The 11,082-nt window shown below is 43.1% G+C and overlaps 1 pseudogene; it reads right to left on the bottom strand.

The window, feature by feature from the left end:
* Positions 1-2,116: 2,116 nt before the first annotated feature.
* On the bottom strand, positions 2,117-6,689 carry LOC118945259 (mitoguardin 2-like; annotated as a pseudogene).
* Positions 6,690-11,082: the final 4,393 nt, after the last annotated feature.

The raw sequence follows: 11,082 nt of genomic DNA, 5'->3' as shown, positions 1-11,082 counted from the left end.
TCAAGCTACCTCGTCCCTAACCAAACGTCTCCTACTTAAACTCAACTTCGAAAGTGTGTCACTGATCCACCCCGTGTATGTGACTAGCATCGAAATTGAACGGATGCTGATTGGGATCGATTTAATTGACCGTTTGGTACCACTAATGGATTGGAAAACCAATCAAATCTGGTCACATACAGTCTATGTGGGAGCAGACATTTTGGTAAGATTGGGTGTGAAACTCGATACCATACACCAAGTTCTTTGGTCTTTGGTGCAGCCAAACCAACATGCCTTGTCATTCTACCCGGTGCAAATGGCATCCGGGCAGACTATTCCTGAAGCTTGCAAGGTGCTATGTTGATTCCGGCAAGAACCACAGAGGTTTCTGTAAGACTGAACCTGGCGCCCGGACACCGGATGGAAGGCAACACTGCATTCTTCCAACCCTCTCCGCAACTATTCGACTTGGGGCTAACTATCAATGGCAACCTGCTGTTGGAACTAACCGCTAGATCCACTTACTTCCTGATACAAAATCTGACTCAAGCGGATATTTCCATTTCTCGGCACACTCAGCTAGGAACATTGATCAATTACTCCTTCCATGATTTTGAACTGATTGTTCCCATGAATTGGGCCTCTTCCGTCCTCCCTAGACCTAGATGGAGAGGGAGGTAGTCTGTTTACTTGTCAGTCAAAAGCAATCGCACTAACTCTCGTATTGCCACTTGACGACACATAAACGTTCAGGCTGGATGTCGATTCTGACAGCAAGGTCGGCCAGGGCGGCCAGAGGCAACAAGTATCTCCTCACAGTGACTTGCGCATTCACAAAGTGGGTGGAGTGCCTGCCGGCGACCAATGACACAGCGGAAACCACGGCCGTTCTTTTGCTAAATGTCACGATCGTCATATTGAGGAGACCAAAGCGCAGCGTGGTGTGAATGCATACTTTAATGAACGGACGAAAAAACACGAAGCACACTAAAACAAACAAACAAACTAACAAGACGAGCGTGACAGCTAAAGAAACACTGTGCTAACAAGCATCATAACATAGACACAAACAACGCAAATAATGGTCAGAGTGTGACACTAAACCACGTTTTCAGTCGTTTCGGCCTGCCAGGAGAAACCGTGGACAGCGACAGAGGAACCCACTTTTCGGCAGCTGTAATGACCGAACTGTGGAGGCTTCTGGGAGTCAAAGCTAAACTCCACATCGCATACCACCCTAGGAGCTCGGGCAGGGTAGAAAGAAGCAACCAAACAGGGAACCGATGGTTGGTCAAGACACTGTCCGCGTCCGCCACTATGACTTACGAACGCCATGACTCCATCAGAGGGGGCGATTATTCACATATACGACCTCACTCTATACCAACTTCCCGACGACAGGATAAACACAGAGATTGAAATGCCGGACGCTTTTGCTAAACATTCCTTTGAGTTACCACAAGCCATTCAAAACCAAATCCAGTATGAGGGACCCATGACTGTTGATCTTAGCGTAACGGATGAGGCACTTTTCACCCGCTCTTGGACGGTGCCGGACAGTATCCTGACTGTTACCATGATCCTTGGTCTTATTTCCCTTGGAGTGTGCACCTACTACGTACACAGGCGCACACGTGCAATGGAAGACCTAATGAGGTCTTATACTAGGATCACTTGTGGGACGGAAGAGATCCCGATTTTTGGAAAGTTGCCAATAGATCCTGAAACCCCCTTAAGGGGCCCAGTCCCAGCCTCCTCTCCCGAACTTGCTAGGTCAGCCCAGTAATGTTCCCAATGTAAGCTTTGGCCTTCAGGGGCCAAGTTTTTCCAAGTGCCTTAACTACCCACCTGCAAGTAGGATCACCCTAGACATGACATTAGAGACAATGCCATGATAGAGTCATTTAGCCAAGACCTTGGACATATATAGAACATAGTCCAAATTAGATGATTAAGGTGTGGTAGACACATTTAGCATTTTTTTAATGTTTTTTTCCATTATTTTTCATTTAATTGTCTTTGACACTTAGGAAGCAGTAGAGCCCCAATGCCGCTCATTTGGGGAAGAAATGTAATGATGTATTGCCTGAGTGTTGTATGTTATTAACGTCTGCCAAGTTACTGCCTAGATCCACTAGCCGGGATAACCGGACAACGGGCCGGAACACAGAGCCACTGCCAGACCTCCCAGATCCATTCTGGTGGTGGTCCGCAGCTTGCGGAAATCCTACCAGGGTGAACCACCAAAGGGGGGAGGGGAACTGCTATGATGATCCACAAACCAGGACATCCGATGGTCATTCTTATGGTGGGTTGCAACATGCAGAATCATTCCAAGTTGAACCTACCAGAGGGGGACTGTCATGACTGTCTTGATCAGGTCAGGTTGCAGGAGACCACAACCCAACAGATTATCTCTCAACCGCAACTGAAGAGGAGAGATCTAGGGGTCTGAAGATGTGGGGGTTTTATGACCCCTCACACCCCTGGTAAATCTTAGGCCACAGACAAATTCCTTTTGTCCTGTTACTATGGAGAACCAGCCTCAGAACATTAAACATGAAATAAAGGGACTTTGGAACAATGGTTTCCGTCAGATATGCAGTCGATGCAGTCTTTCCATGAGTTCAGTACATTGAGCAATGTCATCATGAGATGCAATTTGTTTCTAAGAAAAATCAAGCTTGTGGTCATGACGATAGATGGAATATGAAAATGTATGTCATTTTTGTTTTGTTATTAAAGGTTAATAGATGACGTTATTACGAAAACATTGTAACGTCAACAGTTTACCTAGTATATGTTTGATGTTTATACATTGTACGTTGTATGGAAAATGTCCAAATCAAAGAGAATGTTTTGGTAAAGATTAAATGTGAAGTTAGTTGTCTAAAATTGGATTTGAGTAAAATCTAGACCTTGTCTCTTAACTAGGTACACCCAGAGAATTGCCCTAAAGGCGGTTACGCCCACTTTTGACACGAGGGTATAAAACCTGTGAGTAAAGAATTTACAGATAAGACAACGTGACCCAAGCTGCTGCCGAGGTCTAAAAAGTAAACGAACCCAAACGCAACACAAGTTTGAAGACAAATAAATATTTTTCTACCCAAGCTACGGATGAGTAGCTGTGTCTAAGCGGGTGAATTCAAGTCAAACCACCTAGCCTCCATCTCCCTTCGAATCGTGGTATCTACACTGTCTCATTCCTATGCTGTGAGCTCTAAGCTACAGAGCTGTCTGTCCTCAGAAGAGCCCTTCCAGAACAAGGGCGAGGGAACAGACTCCTAAGCCAAAAGGACACTGACATCGTGAGGACGACCAGAGAGGTGTGCCGGAGAAGTGCGTCATTGAGCAGCCTGGACAGTCCACACGGAGAATCCACAGAGACCTTCCCCACGTAATTACATCATTATATTCTGACCCATAAGAGCGGCAGTTTGGGGCAAGGCTAGGGTTACAATAAGCATAGCTGACAAATTCACCCAAATGTATATTTCTCTCGTGTACTTTCTCTTTTTCTCTATCTTTTAAATCCCCATTTTGGGTAACATGTGCCATAGTGTGTTGTCCCGTTATACTAAGTTCTAATCAATAGCCTAGAATGTGTTTTTGTGTATGTGTATCTTTTATCATCATTTTAGCTTTCTAGTAAATAAATACTCAACTAAGATTGGTGTGGTACAAACTCATTGGTGAGACCCGGGTCCGTGCAGATTCCCGGATTATACGACGTTCAGAACGAGATTGTAGAGGTAACTGATTAATTAGCGGCTGTTGTAAAATCGGTATTCTGATATTCTTTGAGTTAATTTGGGAAATCGAGACTCAATAAAAACTTATTTTCCCATGGTGCCCCAGGTTAATGAGTTAATAATTGCTTGATTCAGTTAATCACGCAATTAGAAACTTTTAATAATTCGATGAGCAACAGTCACATTAACTAATACAACGTCACAACACTTTTCATCAATCAGGCTCCTAGCACTATCGATGCCCAGGTAGCCAAGCAAGATGTCGCTGTGGCGGTGGGACAGGCTCAGGAGGTCCTCGGCCAGAGACTGGGCTGAGGTGAAGCGCACCTTGACATGGTCAAACATGTCCTTCAGGTACTGCATTATTTGTTGCTGTGCAGTAGCAGAGAGAGAGTGAGATATGCAGTCGATGCAGTCTTTCCATGAGTTCAGTACATTGAGCAATGTCATCATGAGATGTAATTTATTTATAAGAAAAATCAAGCTTGTTTTCCACATGCATTTCACTTCTGAAAATCTGGGTACACTGTCTACAGGAATTACAATACTTGAGAGATTAAGGCATCCCAGAGATTAAAGCGCCGTAGAGATCACTTTGATTCAATTTGTGATTTAAGGTGAGCTCTATGCAAGAATCAAGGTAACACCAGGACAAACAGACAAAGCACAAGCATGACATTCCTTGCAAAATCATGAGTAAAAGAGCAAATTAGCAGAAAATGAAAAAACAAAGTGATGTGTGACCTTTAAATACTGGTAGTAGATACATCAGGGACAAAAGGTCAGGGGGAAAAGTCCAGATTAAAACTCCCACCTTGAAGATGGTGCAGACCTCACTGAGGTGCTGTCTGGGACCCAGGAAGCCAAAGGCCAGGACAGGGCTCACGTATTCTGATATGGCGTAGAAGTGGGAGATGAAGCCGTCTGGAACCATCAGCAGATGCCTCTTGGCCTTCAGAACGGACCAGCACGCAGTAGCCAGGGCCTGAGAAACACACACAATGCATGATTTATTACATTTCAGGATATTTTCACCAATGGTATAGTTGAAGTGAATGCAATAGACCCTGTTGTCCAGCATGTCAGCCTGTGTAAATATGTTATGTTTGTATTACAGTTGTTATTAAGCCTGATAGGATCAATATAGCTTGATGGCTATAGGAGTGTGTGTGTATGTGTTTTTCAGTGTGTGTGTGAGAGATTCTGTGTGTGGTCTCAATGTCTCCTTAAAGCTGTCGGAGAGCCATCAGTTCCTCAGCACGGCCACCACGGACAAGGGTGGGCTCTCCAGGTCCTCGAAGGCATCCATTAGGATGAAGTCCAGCACAATGTCAAAGAAGTTCATTACCACCACCTGGCAGAGGTCATAGGTCATACGAGGTCAGGAGCTTCAAATACACCTGGGTTGTATGTATATTCATTAGTGCACACAATAGCAAAACGAGCATTTCTTATTAGTAGAAAATAAGTTCAGGTAGTCCCTCCCTGTTTTAGTTGTTTGGTGTGCAATGAATATGGCCCAGCTCTACACCACATGTAAAGTGTGAGAGTTCATGAGTTGTCACGCACTAGTCAATCTACTCAGAGGGATTTATAGACACTGATTCTAGCTATAATTATCTTATGAAAGATTTACTAGAATCTCTACATACTTTCATTTATGTTTGAGGATTTGTTTTTTTAAATGTCTCACCCCTCAACCCTCTAGCTCCATCCATCTTGCTGACCAGCCAAGTCTCCTCTCTCTGGGTGTAGAGAAGCATGTCCTCATACGCTTCCAGGAAGGCTTTGGGACTCTACAGGGAACAAAGAGGAACAAAACAATGAAGTTACAACTGTAGATACTGTGTTAAAAAGTAACAAACATGTTCAGAGAGATAGTGAAGATACAGGGTTTTTGGGGTAAGGATATATACAGTATGTACACAAACGTATGTGGACACCCCTTCAAATTAGTGGCTTCGGCTATTTCAGCCATTCTGTGCTTCCAACTTTGTGGCAACAGTTTGTGGGAAGGCCCTTTTATTTCAGTATGACAATGCCCCCTTGCACAAAGCAAGGTCCATACAGAAATTGTTTGTCGAGATCGGTGTAGAAGAACTTGACTGGCCTGCACAGAGATCTCAACCCCATCAAACACATTTGGAATGAATTGGATGGCCGACTGCGAACCAGGCCTAAACACGTAACATCAGTGCCCGACCTCACTAATGCTTGTGGCTGAATGGAAGCAAGTCCCCACAGCAATGTTCCAACATCTAGTGGAAAGTCTTCCCAGAAGAGTGGAGGCTATTATAGCAGAAAGGGGGGGACCAACTCCATATTAATGCCCATGATTTTGGAATGAGATGTTCGACAAGCAGTTGTCCACATACTTTTGGTCACGTAGTGCATGTATCGGTACGGATATAGGTGAGTATTGTCACCTTGTTTGCCTTGGTCATGAGTCCTGTGATCCTCTGCTTGCCGGTCTCCATGAAGAACGTCCGGTGAGTTACGTCCAGCAACAGAACCTGTCAAAAACACCAACTGACCACTGCGGACTTCAGCAAAGACCCATATTGGTCACATCAAATCCACAGTAACATTGTCAATTTAAGCAATAAGGCAACGAGGCGGTGTGGTATATGGCAAACATACCACATCTAAGGGCTGTTCTTTGGCACGACGCAACCACAAACCCTAGAGGGGCCTTAATGCTATTATAAACTGGTTACCAATGTAATTAGCACAGTAAAACATATTTTTGGGTCATACCCGTTGTATACTGTCTGAAATACCACGACTTTCAACCAATCAGCAGTCGGGGCTCGAACCACCCAGTTTATAAATACCAATAAATCATCTTCAGTAAGCATTTCAGACCTGGAAAGCTTGTCTCACACAATGGAGCTTGGCTAGGAAGCCCTGATCACCATAGCATTCTAGCAGCTTAGTTCTGAGGGACGGAGAAGGCGGAAAGATGAGAAAATGAAACGGCAATAGATATCAGTTTGTTTTATGTCGGAAATACAGTGGGCTCCAAAATGACTGGCACCCCTGACTGGCAATGCACAAACAATACTTTTAAAAAACTATATAATTATAGAGAAACTCAAAATATCAACATGTGAGAAATATTGTACTTTATTAATGTTTCAATGGAACCAACCAAAATCATTCAATTATTTAATACAAAATACATTTAACCAAAATCAAGGTTTCATAATTATTGGCACTCAAATCAAATCAAATCCAATTTATTTATATAGCCCTTCATACATCAGCTGATATCTCAAAGTGCTGTACAGAAACCCAGCCTAAAACCCCAAACAGCAAGCAATGCAGGTGTAGAAGCACTCATCATTTAGTACTTAGCGCAACCACCTCTGGCAAGGATAACAGCATGGAGTATTTTCCTGTAATGTTTGACAAGGTTAAGGAACACATCTGGAGGGATTTTGGACCATTCCTCTCTGCAGATCTTTTCAAGATCCTTCCCATTCTTGGGTTTGCGCTTATCAACTGCCCTCTCCACTCAGCCCACAGGTTTTTGATTGGATTGAGGTCCGGCGACTGAGATTGATTTTGTTGTCACAGAACCATTTCTGTGTGGATCTTGAGGTATGTTTCGGGTCATTGTCTTGTTGGAAAGTCCACCTACGGCCATGTCCCAGCCTTTTGGCAGAGGCAACCAGATTGTCAGACAAAATTGCCTGATACTTGGTAGAATTCATTATGCCATCAATCTTAACCAGTGCCCCTGGACCTCTGGAATTAAAACAGCCCCAAAACATCACTGACCCCCCTCCATATTTCACCGTGAGTATGAGGTGCCTCTCCTTGTATGCATCTCTGTTTCGACGCCAAACATGCCGATGCTGTATCTGACCAAAACATTCAATTTTGGTCTCATCTGACCAGAGCACCTTCTTCCAGTCATAATTTAAATGACGTTTGGCAAACTCCAAGCGCTTGCGTCTATGTCTTGGTGTCATTAAGGGCTTTCTTCTGGCAACCCTTCCAAAGAGCCTGTGGATGTGGAGGTAGCGTCTGATGGTGCATTTTGAAACCTGGTGACCCAAAGACGCCACCAAGGCCTGTAATTCTTTCACAGTGATTCTTCGAGATTTTGTTGCTTCTCTCACCATCCTCCTCCCTATCCTGGGGGGCAAAATGCATTTGCGTCCTCTACCCATGAGGTTTTCAACTGTTCCATATCTTTTGAATTTTATAATAAGTGCCCTGACAGTGCTCAGTGGTATATTCAATTGTTTGTGGATCTTCTTGTAGCCATTACCAGATTTATGAAGGTCTACAACCATCTGCCTCTTTTTAACTGCCAGTTCTTTTGTTTTCTTCATGGTGTTGGATGATAAAGGGATATTGCATGTGTGTTACCTCATTTTTACACCCTAGTGAAACAGAAAGTGATGTAATGGCTCAATATAGTTCCTTAAGACTTAAATAAGTGGAATTTAATTTGTGGTTTAATTTTGGTAGATGTTATTTACAATAATCTTTAAGGGTGCCATTAATTGTGAAACCTTGATTTGGAGGACATTGACTTTTAATTAAATCAATAAATTATTTTGGTTGGTTCCACTGAAACATTTTGAAAGTACAGTACTTCTCACATTTTGAGTTTATCTCTATAAAAATATTGTTTATATTTGTTTAAGCATTGTTTGTGCATTGCCAGTCAGGTGCCAGTAATTTTGGAGCCCACTGTATATGGTTGTTGGTAGGGCTGTGGCAGTCACGAAATTTAATCAGCTGGTGATTGTCAAGCAAATAACTGCCGGTCTCGGTAGTCTCAGTAATTGACTGTTAACTAACATAAACACATGTAGCATCTCCTGGCTTCCACTCATAGCCTACAAGCCACTGATGCAGCCCTTTGGAACATATACATTTTAAAAAGCATATTACATCCATGTAATACAGCCTACACCTTCACAATAAATCCATTATTTATTTTAGACAGGTCTAAAGAAGCATGATATGAAGAACATGTTGTCTATTTCAGAAGAAAAGAATAGCCTACTGAGTTGTCCTTATGTTATACCAGAATGGCGCCGGAGGGGATGGCTGCCGTTTTACGGCTCCTAACCAACTATTTTGTTAGTTTTTTAGCGTTGTTTGTAACTTCTTTTTTAAACTTATTTTGGACATAATGTTGCTGTTACCATCTCTTATGACCGAAAACAACTTCTGGACATCAGAACAGTGATTACTCACGTAGAACTGTAGGAAGGTTTTTCTTTAACGAGTCCAATGAAGGATAAACTGCTTTCTCAGGAATGGGTCCAAATCCCCATCATTTACGTGAAGAGAAAAAGGGGGCGGAGGTCGGGATGCCTTCTGAGAATTAATAGGCGAGTGAGTAAACCTCCAATACCATTCGTTCTATTGGCCAACGTGCAATCATTGGAAAACAAAATGGATGATATAGAAGCAAGACAATCCTACCAACGCGACATTAAAAACTGTAATATCTTATGTTTCACCGAGTCGTGGCTGAACAACGACTGATAATATAGAGCTGGCGGGATTTTCCATGCATCGGCAGAACAGAGAAGCTACGTCTGGTAAAACGAGGGCCGGGGTGTGTCTATTTGTCAATAACAGCTGGTGCGCAATGTCTATTATTATAGAAGTCTCTAGGTATTGCTCGTCTGAGGTAGAGTACCTTATGAAAAGCTGTAGACAACACGATCTACCAAGAGAGTTCTCATCTATATTATTCGTAGCTGTCCATTTACCACCACAAATTTCAACTAGCAAGCAAGTCACAGCAAGAAGAATTGAGTGCGTGCGCGTTCACGCGAGGGGGGGGATTCTGGCATGGGGGAGCTTTTCGGCACAACGGCGGCCCCATCTTCTCATGGAGAGTCGGAGGTTCCTTCGGTATCAGATCGCCGAGGACTAAGGTGCGTCACCAGGATTTACGGTGGGCTCTGTTATTCCTATAATTTGTGGGGGGCGAATTAGGGGAGCCCCTAATTGGGCTAAGGTTGAGGGCTCCGGCTCCAAATGGACAGCAGCCATCAACCATTTTTATGGGAAGCTCCATGGTTAGATCGGTGGAAGTCCGAAATACCTGTACATTTTGTTTTCCTGGAGCTAACGTATTGGATATATCAGAAGCCATGCCCACCATCAAGAAACAGATTCCTGCTCTGAAAAGAATTGTGTTGCATATTGGGTCTAATGATATTATGCATATGAAATCTGTAAAGCTAAGAGACAATTTAATTGTCTCGGGCCCAATTCCATCTCCTCACCGTTGTGGGACTGAGTGTTTTATAGCCGTCTTTGGTCTCTTCACCAGTGGTTAATGCATCTGACCAAGTACTTGGACATGTTCTTCGTCGACAATTTTGACTCCTTCTGGAATAGGCCTGGCTACTTGGTGGAAGACGGAACTCGCCTGGGTGAAAATGGCTCCCGGCTGTTGTCATCAAACATTGGAAAGGTTGTTGGTCATCAAAATGTATATGAGGACAATATTAGCATTACATGTAAGTCGGTTTTCTCTTTGGTCACTGTGAGAGTTCCACATGTTGTATCTGAAAGTGGTGACATGCCTAATGGTGCTAACCGGAGAAATGTCATTGCTATTTCTACTTTGTTTTCTTTTCCTAATATGTATAATCCAATCATTGTATCCTGTTGTTCTGAAATCTCAAAGTATTGAAACTCTGTATGATTTCAAATGTAGAAAAGGTTTGACATTTTCACATGTTAATATTCATAGTTTATTACCTAATATCGATCATGTCAAGATCTGGGCCTCTCAGGCAGACCCTGATATTTATATTGTACCTGAGACCTGGTTAACTGATAAAACCCTGGACTCTGATGTTGCTATGGATGGTTACAATGTGTTTAGGGCTGATAGGAGAGGCAAAGGTGGTGGTGCTGCTATTTCAGCCCAACCTCACATTCAGTTGGTGCATATATGTACATAAAGTATTTCAGCGGATTTCGTGTGTTTTTGTGCATTTTCTCCTACTTAATTAGTGTGAAAAGACACAAATTGAACCTGTACACACAAGCCTTTGCAATAACCATTGACGCGATAGCCTATATAACCATTGACGTGATAACCATTGGCGCGATAGCCTATATAACCATTGACGTGATAACCATTGGCGCGATAGCCTATATAACCATTGACGTGATAACCATTGGCGCGATAGCCTATATAACCATTGACGTGATAACCATTGGCGCGATAGCCTATATAACCATTGACGTGATAACCATTGACGTGATAGCCTATATAACCATTGACGTGATAACCATTGGCGCGATAGCCTATATAACCATTGACGTGATAACCATTGACGTGATAGCCTAT

This window comes from Oncorhynchus mykiss, chromosome 29 (assembly GCF_057628025.1).
Source record: "Oncorhynchus mykiss isolate SJ-2025 chromosome 29, ASM5762802v1, whole genome shotgun sequence".
In the NCBI taxonomy this organism is placed as follows: domain Eukaryota; kingdom Metazoa; phylum Chordata; class Actinopteri; order Salmoniformes; family Salmonidae; genus Oncorhynchus; species Oncorhynchus mykiss.
This window is presented reverse-complemented; position numbering and strand designations above follow the sequence as displayed.